This window comes from Pinus tabuliformis, chromosome 7, assembly GCF_031772625.1.
Source record: "Pinus tabuliformis cultivar Carrire ecotype Pingquan chromosome 7, CPIR1, whole genome shotgun sequence".
Classification (NCBI taxonomy): domain Eukaryota; kingdom Viridiplantae; phylum Streptophyta; class Pinopsida; order Pinales; family Pinaceae; genus Pinus; species Pinus tabuliformis.
This window is the reverse complement of record NC_142293.1, coordinates 2021996699-2022010711: the sequence shown is the minus strand read 5'-3', so window position 1 is coordinate 2022010711 and position 14013 is coordinate 2021996699.

The window sequence follows — 14013 nt, the reverse complement described above, 5'->3', positions numbered from 1 at the left end:
AGTTGAGATCAGAGGAGGGACAATTTACTATCAGTTGGATGGTTTTTTCCTATAAAGGAAACTCATCCATGGAGAAGGATTTGTCTCCTTCAGGATTGCGCAGTTAGATCAGAGGTTAGTGAGTGTGTGAAGAGGCAAATTCACACAAGTGCTTGCATTGGACTCCAAGGAAAATTGTGTAAAGAAATAGGAGGCTTGGAGGGCAGAGGAGAAGGGCCTTTGACTATCTATGAGCAGCAGAGGGATTGCAGAGAGAACAAGATACCTTGTGAGTTGATTATTTTTGTAATTTAGACTATATTTCCACTTGTATGATAATACAGAGTTGGGGTTTTAGGCTGAGGCTTTCCTTGGGTTATTTCTTCTATGTTATGTGTGATTGCTTCTCATTCTTAGTTATATGTGTTCTCATTGATCGTGCTCAAATTGATTAAGCTTCTGCAAAGTGTTGTAGAAGAAGATCTTGTATTGTGTTTTAGTATATTACATAATTTGTTGATCTACAATGGGAATTTCTACATTGTATCAGAGCAAAGGTGATCAAGGCAAAGAACAATATACAAGAAGGAGAAGTTCGAAATTTGGTTCCTGAATATAGAAATCAAGTTCTTATCACATCTCTATTTCACCTATTGCATTCAATGGTTTAAGAATCGAGTATGCCCTTGATGGCAGCTCGAATTATATAGCCTGGAAGGATCGCATGGAGGTAGTATTAGAGGACAACGGTCTAAAGGACTTCATTGATCAAGAAGTCCCCAAGCTGACCGAGGCTACTCAACTGGTAGAATAGAAGAAATGTGTGGCTAGAGCAAGGAGGATCCTCCTAGAAGGAGTTTGAGACCACATTGTCTCGAGCTTCCATGGGAAGGAGACACCATTTTTAATGTGGAAAACATTGAAAGATCTATATCAGAATAGAAGCGATCAGAGGAAGCTAGCACTGAAGGAAAAGCTTCGAAAGATCACGTGTGACAAGGCTGACACGATCTCTACGTATCTGAACAAGCTCAACACATGCAGGGATGAGCTTAGAAGTGTAGGGATCATGATAGCTGGGGAGTCTTTCACTCCTTGGTCTTCCTAAGGGCTGGCATAGCTACCAAGACTCAGTTAATGGAAGAGAGAAATTTCCAAATTGGGAACGACTTTGGTTAGATTTGATGCAAGAGGAGATAAGAAGAAGCACCAAAGATGGTTCTTCATCCATGAAGGATGAAGAAAACTGCGCCTTAGTGAGTAAGGCGAAGAAGGGGAAGGAGAAGGATTCTCTCTCCCAATCCAGTTCTTCCCAAGGTGGGAAGAAATTTTACAAATCGAAAGTGCGAGGCTTTCAGTGTCATGAGGTGGGCCATTTCACTACAAATTTCCCATTGAGCAAATCCAAGAAGGGATTTGTGGAAGGATCAGAAGGTGAGGCACTGGCCTCACAGTTCAAGGTGGATTTCACATTGTTCGCATGAATGGTTTCATCCATGGTGGGAAGTGGTTTCTTGATAGTGGAGCTTCTTTCCACATGACCGATGACAAGAGTTTGTTCAATACTTTGGAGGAGAAAGATATCCAGATACTCATATTGATGGGTAATGATGAAAAGTATAGTGTCTCAGGTGTAGCCACGATTGCTTTTCAGAGGGAGCATGGAGCTCGCATTACCTTGACCAATGTCAAGTATGTACCAGGACTGAAGAGAAATTTGGTGTCGATCATGATGATGGAAGACAGAGGCTATGATGTAGTCTTCAGTAAGGGAAAGGTTTTCCTTAGACACATCATCCCTAGATAGGTGAAGCAGATCGGTTCATGGGTCAAGAACCTGTATACTATTGAGGTTCAAGATGCATGCAAAGCCTTGAGGAGCAAGGGAACTGATGGAGACTTGGTGGTTGAGAGGGAGAGTACATTACCTCTCAACATGTAGTGCCAGAAGAAGTCTTAGATGATTGTGGAGGAGCCACGATTGGTGAAGCAGCTTTAGGAGGTTATGGAGCAGCCACAACTAGAGAAGTTGAGAGGAGATCGAGTAGAGACATCTACTCATGCAGAGACCTCCAGTAGGGGGTAATTTTGAGCCAGGTGGGCCGCGAGATCACATGTATCCATACCTCTAGGTAGGAGGTGGGGCGATGTGGAGTGATCGTCCTAAGAAGGCTGGAATAGGGGTAGGATCCTTGAGGTACCCAACCTCTTTGATTTGAATTTGCTACAGGAGCCTTGACGAGGAGTAGCAGGACTGGCTGATTGGGTAGAGATAGATGCAGATGGAGCGGCAGAGAGAGCTACAGTGCAGGAATCCTAGGACTGTGTAGAGCTAGCAAGATGCAACAATGCGAGAGGCACAAGAGTGTTGCACCGGTGCAGGATGGAACATAGAGGTGTGCAACAATGCGAGATGCATGGAGTGTTGTAGCAGCTCAGAGGTCAGAGAGGAGCACTTATTAGCAGCAGGTGGAGCTTCAGCATCAGAGTATGTTTCTAGCCCAATAGAGAGGTCAGTGGAGAGTTTTTTTTTGTTTCTAGAGTTGCTGGAGAAACCACACTAGGTAGAAATGTTGCATGCAAAACATCCAAAGGTACAGGATTGGGTTCGAGTTCAATGCCTTTCTTATTGAGAGGGAGTGTAGAAAATGGCAACAAGAAATTCCAAAAAATAGAAGTGCTAAAAATAGCACTACTATAAATAGCAGTTTGGGTACCAGTGCTGGATTGAGCAATAGGGAATGAAAAATGAAAGTGCTAAAAATAACAATCTATTTTTAGCAGTTCGGGATGGATTCCTATTTTATTCAATCCCTAAACTAAAATAGTGAAGTAAAATTCGAATTTGAACTTAACAACTGTTTGAAAATAAATAAATTAATTCACTATGGGTTAATTAGTTGTGAAAAATCAAACATGAAGTCTATGTGAGGACATGCAACAATTTCTCTATTAATTGAGGAATTTATCCATCAATTAAAGAGATAAGGATGAGTTCTAATTTGAGTTGTAATTAGTTGGCTCAATTAACTGAGTCAACTCCAGTTATATCGATTTAAATAGTTTGTTTAAATTAATGTGAGTTCAATTAGTTAATGCATGCTTGCATATAACTACTGCACTTCAGATAACTGAATATTCTCTCGTGAATAACTCATGCATGTTAGTTCAGACAGAGATCCAGTAGAGATCAGAGGAGGGACAATGTACTATCAATTAGCTGGATTTTTCCTATAAAGGAAACTCATCCATGGAGAAGGATTTATCTCCTTCAGGATTGCGTAGTTAGATAAAAGGTTAGTGAGTGTTTGAAGAGGTCAATTCACACAAGTGGCTGCACTGGACCCCAAGGAAAATTTCGCAAATAAATAGGAGGCTTGGAGGGTAGAAGAGAAGGTTTGAGAGAGGCATTTGATTGTATATGAGCAGTAGAGGGATTGTAGAGAGAACAAGATAGCTTGTAAGCTAATTCTTTTTATAATCCAGATTATATTTCCACTTGTATGATAATACAGAGTTGGGGTTTTAGGCTGAGGCTTTCCTCAAGTTATTTCTTCTGTTTTCTGTGTGATTGTTTCTCATTCTCAATTATATGTGTTCTCATTGATCATGCTCAAATTAATTAAGCTTCCACAAAGTGTTGTAGAAGTAGATCTTGTATTGTGTTTTAGTATATTTCATAATTTGTTGATCTACAGTGGGAATTTTTACAAGTCTTCCTTATTTAGTCTCTATTAGCTGATTACTTAGATTATATTCACTTATAACCAATCGTACAAGTAATTATCAATAGTGCACAGTAACTGACAGAGTAAAGTAACGCATAACATCAACATAGATGCACATAATAAACTTCTCTTTATTAGCTTTCAAATCCAAGTACAATCCCACTTACAGACCTGACTCTGCCCTGTGCACTCAGCAGCAGGGGTCCGCACACTCAGCTATGGACTCTACTAGGCCTCTGTGCACTCAGCTGCAGAGCCTCTTCCTACTGCTACGACCTAATACACTTAATATTTCACTCTATGCTCTGACCACGCTTTCACATCTATCTATTACTTTCTTACCAAAAGCTATCTTTACACTTAGAGCCTCTCTTTATTTATACAATCCCATGGTCTGCAACCATGGGTAGGCTGACACAACTTTACATTATTTTACAATTCTTAGGGCAGACAACCCTATGACTCATCCTAGACTTTCGCGCTTCGTGCCTGTACTTCGTGGAGTCTTACAATACAATTGACCAAAACTTGGGCTTTAAGCCCCAAAACCTACTACAGGGGATCCCATGCCCAACAGGCCCCCAACACAATCATCGTGACTCATCCCGAGTCACTCTGTTGGTGCGGAAATCTTGACATGAAGCCCCTCCAACTGTGCCTGTGCTGAGAGAAGGTCTGCAGCGCACTATTCTGTTGTCTGCTGGATCTGTTCTACTCTTTCTGCCGAATGCTCGCTGTCAGGGGTAGATCCTTGTCTTAAGGCATGCATCATCTTCATTTGTGTGAGATTTTCTTCAATATTGGTAGTGTTACGGAAGGCCTCATCAATCCATGGCTGGACGCGCGCTTTAAGTACTGCCTCTTTTTGTTGCCCAACATCCACCTGTACCTTCAACGCCTTCGCTTGTTGTAGCTTCACTAACTGCTGAGTCAGGACAACTGTCTGCTCCGTTCCATGCACATTGTCATACTACACTTGGAGCTCCCGCGCTTTTGTTTCTAGGTGCTGTATGGTGGGGTCCTCCTGAAAGGAAGTGAGGACCGCTAGGGATTCTTCTAGCATTACAGTACAGTCCTACACTACCTGTCCTATTTCTTCTCGCCCCTTTTGGATAGTGCCAACTCATTGTTCCGTAACTTCTGGGGGCATGGATGGCTGGACCTTTAATCGTAGTTTGACAATCTGAAGGTTGAGGTCCAACTGTATCCTCATTGCTTACTCCTTTGCCTCGTGGAATCCACTAGACAATTTGTGAATTCGCACTCCTACTTGTAGGTCTGTCGCAATTTCTAGCTCTGGGGTGCGGCGACATGCTTCCTCTACTATCTGTTCTAGCTGTTGATTTTGCGCCAGCGCTTCATCGCATTGTATACTAAGCTACTCGATGTTGATTCGTTGTTCGCTGAGCATTTTTACAGCTCATCCATCCCTAGCGCAGAGTTCTATGGTCGCTCTGTCCTGTAGCTAGTATAATATATCCCTCGGAAGGGAAGCCGAGTTTATGCCAAGTCCCTTGACTCGGCCTACCACGGCTTTGTCCTTCATGCTATCCACTGTCAGTGCTCCTTCTGGTAGTGCGATGGTGTTAGTAATTTTGGCCCACAACAACTGCTCCATTGTTGAGTACCTACGGCGCCATAGACGACTATCATTCCTTCCTGTGGGGGTCGCACTTGAATTTGCTGCAGCTGTGCCTTGAGGTCCCCAAACACATTCTTCTGGTCTGTCATTGCTTCCTAGAGCACTTCCCTCGTGACCTCGTGAACTATGTTGCCGATGTTGTATAGGTCACCCTCTGTCAATGTAATGGGTTCACCATCCAGTTTGGAAGCAATGGTCTTCTTTCGTGGCCTTGTTCATTCTGTACCACGCAGCCATTTCAGTTGTGTAGATGTCGTGATTGGGTTCGCACCTTCTTCTATCCCTTGCCTTGTGTTCAGGTTTAGGCCTCTTTCCTCCTACGTCATGGTGGCCTTGGTTGCCAGTGTTGCTGCTGCTTTTTTGACAGCCTTGGTCTACTCTACGGTGGCCTTCATTGCCTCTCGGGAAGCCCTTACCTCCTCAGCCAATTGCTCATTGCGATTTTGTTGTGCCAGTAGCTTGGTGGCACCCTTCTATTTTTGTATCGATGTCTAATCGTGCACCGCTAGATCCAAGGTGTGCCACTTGGGTGGCCATGGGTCGAGCACAGTGAAAATGACATCATCAATCATGATGAAAGGAATTTTGGTCCAAGTCTATGTCGGATCCTTACGCGCCTTGATATACACATTGTGCATATCCGCCTTGAAGTATGCAAAGTTCCACAGACTGTCGTACACTGTGGGGGATAGGTGTGGCCTTTTGTTGATCCACATCCGGACGCTTGCCTCCATAAGCACCCAGAAGATCTTGGTCTCGCTAATTCGCGTGACGTTTTTTGTCGCCTAGAGCGACGCATACTTTGCCGCCTCTGGCAAGTCCTGTTCAAGGAGAGGGAACTGACTGTCCTACGACAGTTCCCCTGTCACCAATAAGATAGACAATAGAAACCACCCGTAGTGGAAGGTCTTGCCCTTCTCCTGAGCTTCTTTGCAGTTGGTTAGGAATTCCTCCCAGAGGAATTCCACCTAGTTGAATTAGACCCCCTCCGTGCAATGTTTGGCTAGCGTGATGACCGTTGCTGGTACCTTGTTGCTGCAACATTTTCTCATCACCTTCCCAGCTAGCAACTGGGTGGCTACGCGCACCCCTTTGTATTGAATTCTACTGACTATGTAGCCTCTCTGCTTCTTTTCCAACTTGTATTTCCTCTTCATGGCCTCTGCGAGCGCCAAATCTTCGCTTTTGATAGTTATTTCTGCAGGGTCCCTTCCCATACATAGAAGCCAAGAAATCCTGTGAATAAGCTCTGCTGTGATGGGAATAGGCTCCTCCAGCCACAAGTACCCATCGTGCAACAGGCAAAGTAGTTGCCTAATGAAAAAGATCGTGATCGGTGCCTAGTGAAAGTGTGGAATCCATAGTAGGTGGAGTAGCCCGGCCTCCTCCACACCGTACAACCATTTCCATGGTTCTAGCACTGTAATTGACCCCTCCTTGCTCTGTTTCATGAGTTTTCTAGTCTCCAAATGTGGGAACTTTTCGCTGTCCGCGAGGTCCCAATCTTCAAATTTCATCATGGGCACGCGGCCTAGAACCGAACCTTCAAACAAAATTCCATTTGGGAGGAGGGGGTTTGGAGGGCGCTCTTAACAACATCCAAATCCTTGGGTAATTCTACTTTCCATCTCCGCAGGGGCCACACTTGGGCAGTTTTGCTGTAGCACGCACTAGATGAATGTCTTCCTCCATTTCTTCATCTGCCTCGATTTCTTCTACGAAATCCTGGAGATACTCCTCCTCATCATTTGTCTTAAGATTAACAGTCTTGCCCTTGTCTTCCATAGACAGTTTACCAAACCGTGGATTTCACGGAGACGTGCGGACTGGTCCTATTGCCTGTTGATCCTTTTTGGGCCTCGGTATTCGGGGTGATTTTGGAATTTCCAGTGCATCCCCCACCAGCAACGTAGGGCTCTGCGTGGCTTCCTTGGTTGTTGACATCATTCTATTCAAGAATTCCTGCATCTCCTTCGACAATGTCTCAAACATTGAACTTTCTCTCAAAGCCTCCAAATTCGTAAGGTCCATACCCACTTGATTGTGCAACAAATGAATTCTCAAAATGCCAAGGGTTGTTTGCTGGATAGCCACCTGTGATTTATAGGCCTTTTTGAATTCAAATTCGACCGTTCCCCCCTTATTCGATCCATTAATGTTAGATTGGCAGTAGACCATCCCAAATCTAGTTCTAACTTCGTGTCTTAATTTCCCACCACCCACTCCTCATTGCCTTAACTTGGACATCTTGTCATGAACAGTGACACCAACGATCACTTCCTAGCCTACTCGCGCGGTAGCACAGCCCCCTATGCGTGGGCATGACCCCTGTGGCATACTGATCCTGCGCGGAACCTCCTTATCACGCAGCTCCTCTACAGACTCTTTTATAGTCCTGCTCTCTCTTTCAACTGTTTGGAGCACTAAGACTGTGCTCCCTACGGATAGTTAGGTGGTCGCACCACTTGTGCGAGGCTTCAATTCACCTTCCAACCTAGTTCTCGGGTACTCCTCAATTAACCTCGTGACAGTCAGTGCCTCGCGTTCTTCCTTATATGGTGCACTCCCCTGCTTACTTTGTTTAGTAAGGTGCAATCAAAGCCATGGTAGTAGAGCCACAAATTCTCAGCGGCCATATTCTAATGTAGTAGTATGGCTACCCATATCTTGTCTTGTCATTCTTAGTTCCTTAGCACAACATGCTTGCATGATTTCGGTTTCTAGTTTGTTGATTTCTGCATCTAGTAACATGCTTTTCTTCCTTAGTCGTACCCGATCCTCTTTGAGTTTGTGAAGCTTAATTTTCCCTCGCCAAATGGCTTCCTGAATCCACATGTGTTCACCCTCGCGTACTATCCCAACTGTGAGAGCTATTGCGTGAGGATTCCTTTCCTCCACAATTTTGGTCTCAACTCTGCTCTTCACCTTCAGAATCATCTTTGTGCTCAGGTTTTTGCACATGGCCCAATAGGCCCATCGAACCGCTGGTACATGTAGGTCCCAATCAGTTCATCTCGCCCAGTGAACCTTGTTCAAGACTCTGCATACTTTCTTAAATGCTTCTACGTGGAACTTTTGTGGTGCGTGTTACTTTTCCTGTTGCTGCGTCTTGTTATGGTTTTCGATCCTTAGTTTGGGGTGTGCTTGTGTGGACTACATAGCACACGTCTGTACCCATCGACATAGGTGGGCACACAAGTTGCTCTATCTTGGTTGCCCAACTCTTGTTTGAAGCTAGGGAGTTCCAAACTATAGGTGCATCATCCTTCTGCATCCGCACCAGTCCAAAAAATTTCCTTAATGTGTACCCCACCATCGTGCGGGTGTTGCGCGGAGTGCCCATTTCAATGCATTGAACTATTGTTGTTCCGGTACTGCGCTTTCAAATTTTCTCAAGAATTAATCCACTGCCATTAATCCATCATATGTTGGCAACTCTTTTGCCTCTATTGTCACACAATGCAGTGATCTAATCATCATGTTGCGATTCAGTGTTGTCACTTCGTGCAACCGATTTTGCCATCACTCTACTTCTTCGTCTGAATCCGAAGTGCAGGAGCTTTCATGCTCCCACGAGATTCTCCCATCTGCAATTGAATTCACCTGACCCTGGTCTCATGAAGTTATCTTCTAAATACAATCCAGCTCATCATTGCTTTCATCAACGCACACTGGTTCATTATAGCGTGCTCCTTCGGCTGGATCTAGCGGGACTACTATGCGTAGTGACCTTTTCTCAAATATCATCTTTCGCTTCTTCAGGTTGATGACTCCATTTATATTAGTGGCCTAGTCTATTCCTAACAATGCAGGATAAGGATTGCTGTCATCGACAATCTCTATCACTTCAAAATCCGTTTAGGTTCTCGCACCTTCAATATCAACTATTACCCCTTGCAACATCCCCATGGCAAAAATCTTCTATTGGTTCATCATTCATAATTGAATAGCGGAACACTGTAATGCAGGCCTGCCCATGCGTTCCCATGTTTTTTCGGTAACACATTCGTGTCCAAACCCATATCTAGGATTACTTGTTCCATTTCATACTCACCAATCTGCGCAGTCAATCTCATTTCCCTCCCAGTGCGCAATGCATGCTTTCCCAATTTCTGGACTATGCGGGGTTATCCTGACCCCGCGCACTTGGTGATAAGCTCATGTAGGCCCTTAACTGCCTTGTTGTCATGCAACAGTTTCATGCAGGTCTCCAAAAAGGTAGTAAGCATTGAAGGATCTATTCCTGGCTCTAGTTGATCCTTACTACCTGAAGTGGAGGCCTCCGCGAAGCTCTTCTTAGCTTCCATGAATGTCTCCTTTGCATGTTCTAAGTCAAACTCAGGTTTATTTACAGGAGCCTTGCGAACCCATGTATCTTCCTTGGATTGGTTCCCCTTATCCTCCCCTGTGGTTGCACCACTTTTGAGCATCATGTTCACATTCGGGTCTTCTTCGTGCGGTTTAGACCTCATCAGTTGTATATTCTGAGTCGGAGGAGGCTGGAATACCCCTTTTTCGTGCATCCATGTGATCAACGTAGGGCAATCTATTATTTCATTATCAAACTGAGCACAATACGAACAAGATATCCTTGCCGGGTTCGTACAATCAAGGGCATAGTGCTCTAGCCCTCCACAATTATAACAAATTAACTATCTGCAACCCCTTCTTGGTCCCATTCCTCCTCGTCCTTGACCTCGCCCTTGAAATCCAGCATCACCATCCCCACAGCTGGGTCGATGGCTTGTGTTTCTGTCTGCATCCTATAGGCTGGGGTCTGATCAATCATTAGCTAGTAGTTACGACAAGTGCAGTTGTCGTGGCCTACCGAACTGCAGAAATTACAAAAAAGTTGATGGGAAGTCTGTGTATACTTCTGCAACAAATGACAATTATCCATCGTGTGTTTTCCTCCTATCTGACAGATCGCGCACCTTAACGCGGGTGCCGCACTTGGCCCTGCCTGTGCCTCTGGTCTCAATGACATTGGCCCCCATCCTACCAAGTAGTTTTCGAACACTGGACAATGATCCTTGTCATGGCCCTGACCTTTGCATTTTATGTACCATACTTCCTCGCGTTCCTTTGGCCACGGTGCTCTATCCTGGTTCAAACTTTGCATTTCCGGGCATAGATTTTGTAGTTGCGTGTGGATTTGTTGAACTCCCAACCTAGAGTCTTGTATCAGCGTCTCATGTAATCTCATTGCCATCTCCAACGCTTTGAACTGGGTAGAAAGTTTCTGCTGTGACAACGCTGTCCTCAAGTGTGGTGTCAGAGATGCTACAAACCATGCGTGATGTTGTGCATCCGTTAGCATCATATTGGCCTCACGGATTGTAATCTTTAGCCTTTGGTCTAGATCCTAGGGAGTCTCACCTAGAAGCATCATGATCTCTTTAGACCTGATGATTGACTGCGTCTCTGATTTAGTCCTGCTAAATTCTTTGTTCAACGCATTCTAGATCTCTACTATCCCTGCATTTGGGTGGTTGTTAGAGTGCTTGATGTACCACGTTAATGCGCAATCTTGCAATGCACTCACCAATATATCCTTCTTAATAGTGTCGTTTGTGACACCTTGTGCTTCCCATACTGCTCTTACCATGAACCAAAATTAGTCTAGATCCTCATTCCCTACTCCTCTGAATACCAGTAGTTTGATCATGCTTGCCATACCAAAATGTTGAGGTGGTGGAGGTGGAGTGGGTGGGGATGGAGGTGAGGGAGGTGAAGCAGGTGGTGGGGTAGGTGGAGGTAACTGAAGAATTCACTGCCTTATCAAACTGACCACGCTTCTCGGAGAAAATTTCGTGAGCTCATCCTTGCTTTCCTACGAGGGTGAAATTAAGGGACTATTTTCTAATTCTTCAATACTTGCGCTTCTGTAGATTCTTCTACTCTGCGTAGTCCCAAACATTAATTTATTCGCATAACCCACTTTTCACATAAGAGCATCTTAATCCAGGTATTCAAAGATTTAATATACTTACCTCGCAGTCCCTTGAGAAAACGTCATTCTGTCTCGTTGTAACTAACGGTCGTATCCACTGCGAACTCAGTGATAAATACTCCTATTATTTGGTTGAGCCAGTGGTCCACAAATTGCACTATCTTATCCTCTGAGGCTTCTAATCTACACACTAGCTCCAGAGTCCACACTATCGATTGGTCGAGATTATACCTAATCCTTCTTTGTTGGGTTCCAGTGGCACAACATCAGACATCCCTTATGCAGATCCCGGTCCTAGCAACGGAACCATTTTTTGGCTTAGTGGGGCTTGACCCAGGTTCTGAAGTGATTTAGCTAGGAAAATCCTGGCACTACTAGATCTTTCGGCAATAGTCCGTGGACCGTAGACTGAGGTCTCACCCGAAATAGTATGAGAGGGTGCCAGAATTAGGTTTCCACACCCTGGGGATGTCTGATATGTGGTGATTGGTATGCGGTCCACCCTTCGCGCTTACTGTGCAATGTACACCTGCAAGCACCCCGCGCCCTGTGATACTGTCTTCGCGCAGTTCTAGTCACAATGCGACCCATGTTAGTTACCCAAATCTTCCTTATTTAGTCTCCGTTAGCCAATTACTTAGATTAAATTCACTTATAAGCAATCATACAAGTAAATATCAATTGCGCGCAATAACTAACAGAGTAAAGTAACGCATAACATCAACATAGATGCACAGAATAAACTTCTCTTTATTAGCTTTCAAATCCAAGTACAATCCCACTTATAGACTCGACTCTGCCCTGCGCACTCAGCTATAGGGGTTTGCACACTCAGCTGCGGACTCTACTAGGCTTCTATGCACTGAGCTGCAGAGCCTCTTCCTATTACTACGACCCAATACACTTCAACTTTCACTCTATGCTCTGACCATGCCTTCACATTTATCTATTACTTTCTTACCAAAAACTATCTTTACATTTAGAGCCTCGCTCTATTTATACAATCCCATGGTCTGCAAACCATGGGTAGGTTGGCACAACTTTACATTATTTTACAATTCTTAGGGCGGACAACCCTATGAATCATCCTAAACTTTCGCGCTTCGCGCCCGTACTTCACGGAGTCTTACAATACAATTGACCAAAACTCAGGCTCTAAGCCCCAAAACCTACTGTTGGGATCCGATGCCCAACACTTACACATGGTGACAAGGAGTATCCTGTTATCATGGCATCAAAGGGATCTCAATCAAAACACTCATGGTGACAATGAGTATCCTGCCATCATTGCAACAAAGGGATCTCAATCAAAACATACATAACAATCCATGATGAATACATCTCACATGAAATAGACATAAAGATTCTGCATCATACATCAATAAGGAATAAAAACAACATGGTACATCTCACAAGAAATGATCAAAGAATTACATGACAACAACACTTCGTATACCATCGAAATTGTGGCATCAAATGGAATAAAATCGACTATCCATGCTTTGAAATCTAAAACCGTCACTCCAATCTGGAAAATGGTGGAAACATAGAAGGATCAGTTGCAAAATCTGATTACACCACTAAATTTTTGTCATCGAGAGGTGTAAAATCGAGTATCCATTTGTCGAATTTTGATGCCAGCAAAATCTGGGCCTGTAGGAATCTTTTAGATTCCTTCGTGATTCTCTAATGATTCCCTCCTTTGGTTTGATTGGAGATCTACAACATAAATTAGAAAACTGATCTTGCCATTGAGATCCTTATGAAATTCGGAGAAGAATGAGTATAAAGTTGGCTACATTTTGGATCTGGCGAATTTCAGCCTCCAAGGAATCTAGAAGATTCCCTCAAGATTCTTCAAGCATTATTCTTTGCTGGGAATTTGCAAATCTGCTGCTCAAATGGTGATTCTTATTTCACCATTGTGTTCCCTGTGAAATTATGGTTAAAATGACTGTAAACTTCATATCATTGTGATAAAGTGAAATTTTACCTTCCCATGGAATCTTTTAGGCATCAAGGAACATTCTATGCAAAAGATTCTCTGTCTTGAAAAACGTGCCATTATTCTGCCTCCTCAAACTAGGTCAAGGTTCCACCCAGTTAATGGTTCCACCTCTAAGTTCCACTCTGGGGTGCACAATTCCATTGCTCATTCGTTTCTCTATTCCGCTCTCCCTCTCCTTTGGTCAAATTAAGGGGCGAGTTTATATATTAAATCGTCAACAGTGAAGAAATTTAACAAACTAATAGTAAAACACTCACACTCATAAAATAAATATCAGAAATATAGAAAAACTAGACATGGCAGAAAAGGCACGAGAGACTTTCCTGTAGTCTCTCATTGTCATGGATTTCATTATTAAAATATTGTTTATGACCCCTATAAATACATGAGGAAGATGTCTCAAGATAGTGCATCTATCTTGAACAAACTTGGTTGAGAAAATATATCAACAAAACACTAATCTAGGAGCCTAACGAGTTGGAGAGAATCTCTCAATCAACTAAGCCTAAACTGACTCCTAACCATGAGGAACAAACTTAATCTAGAAAAGTAGGATTAAATCCTAACTTTCATGATTTTAATTAATTTAATTATTTGGAATTAGAATTGTTTTTAGTGTGAGAGTGAGGCTAACATTCCCCCCCTCAATGATAAGTCCAAATTAAGAAGAAGGAACCCTCTTCCAAGTTCTCAAGTTGATCCT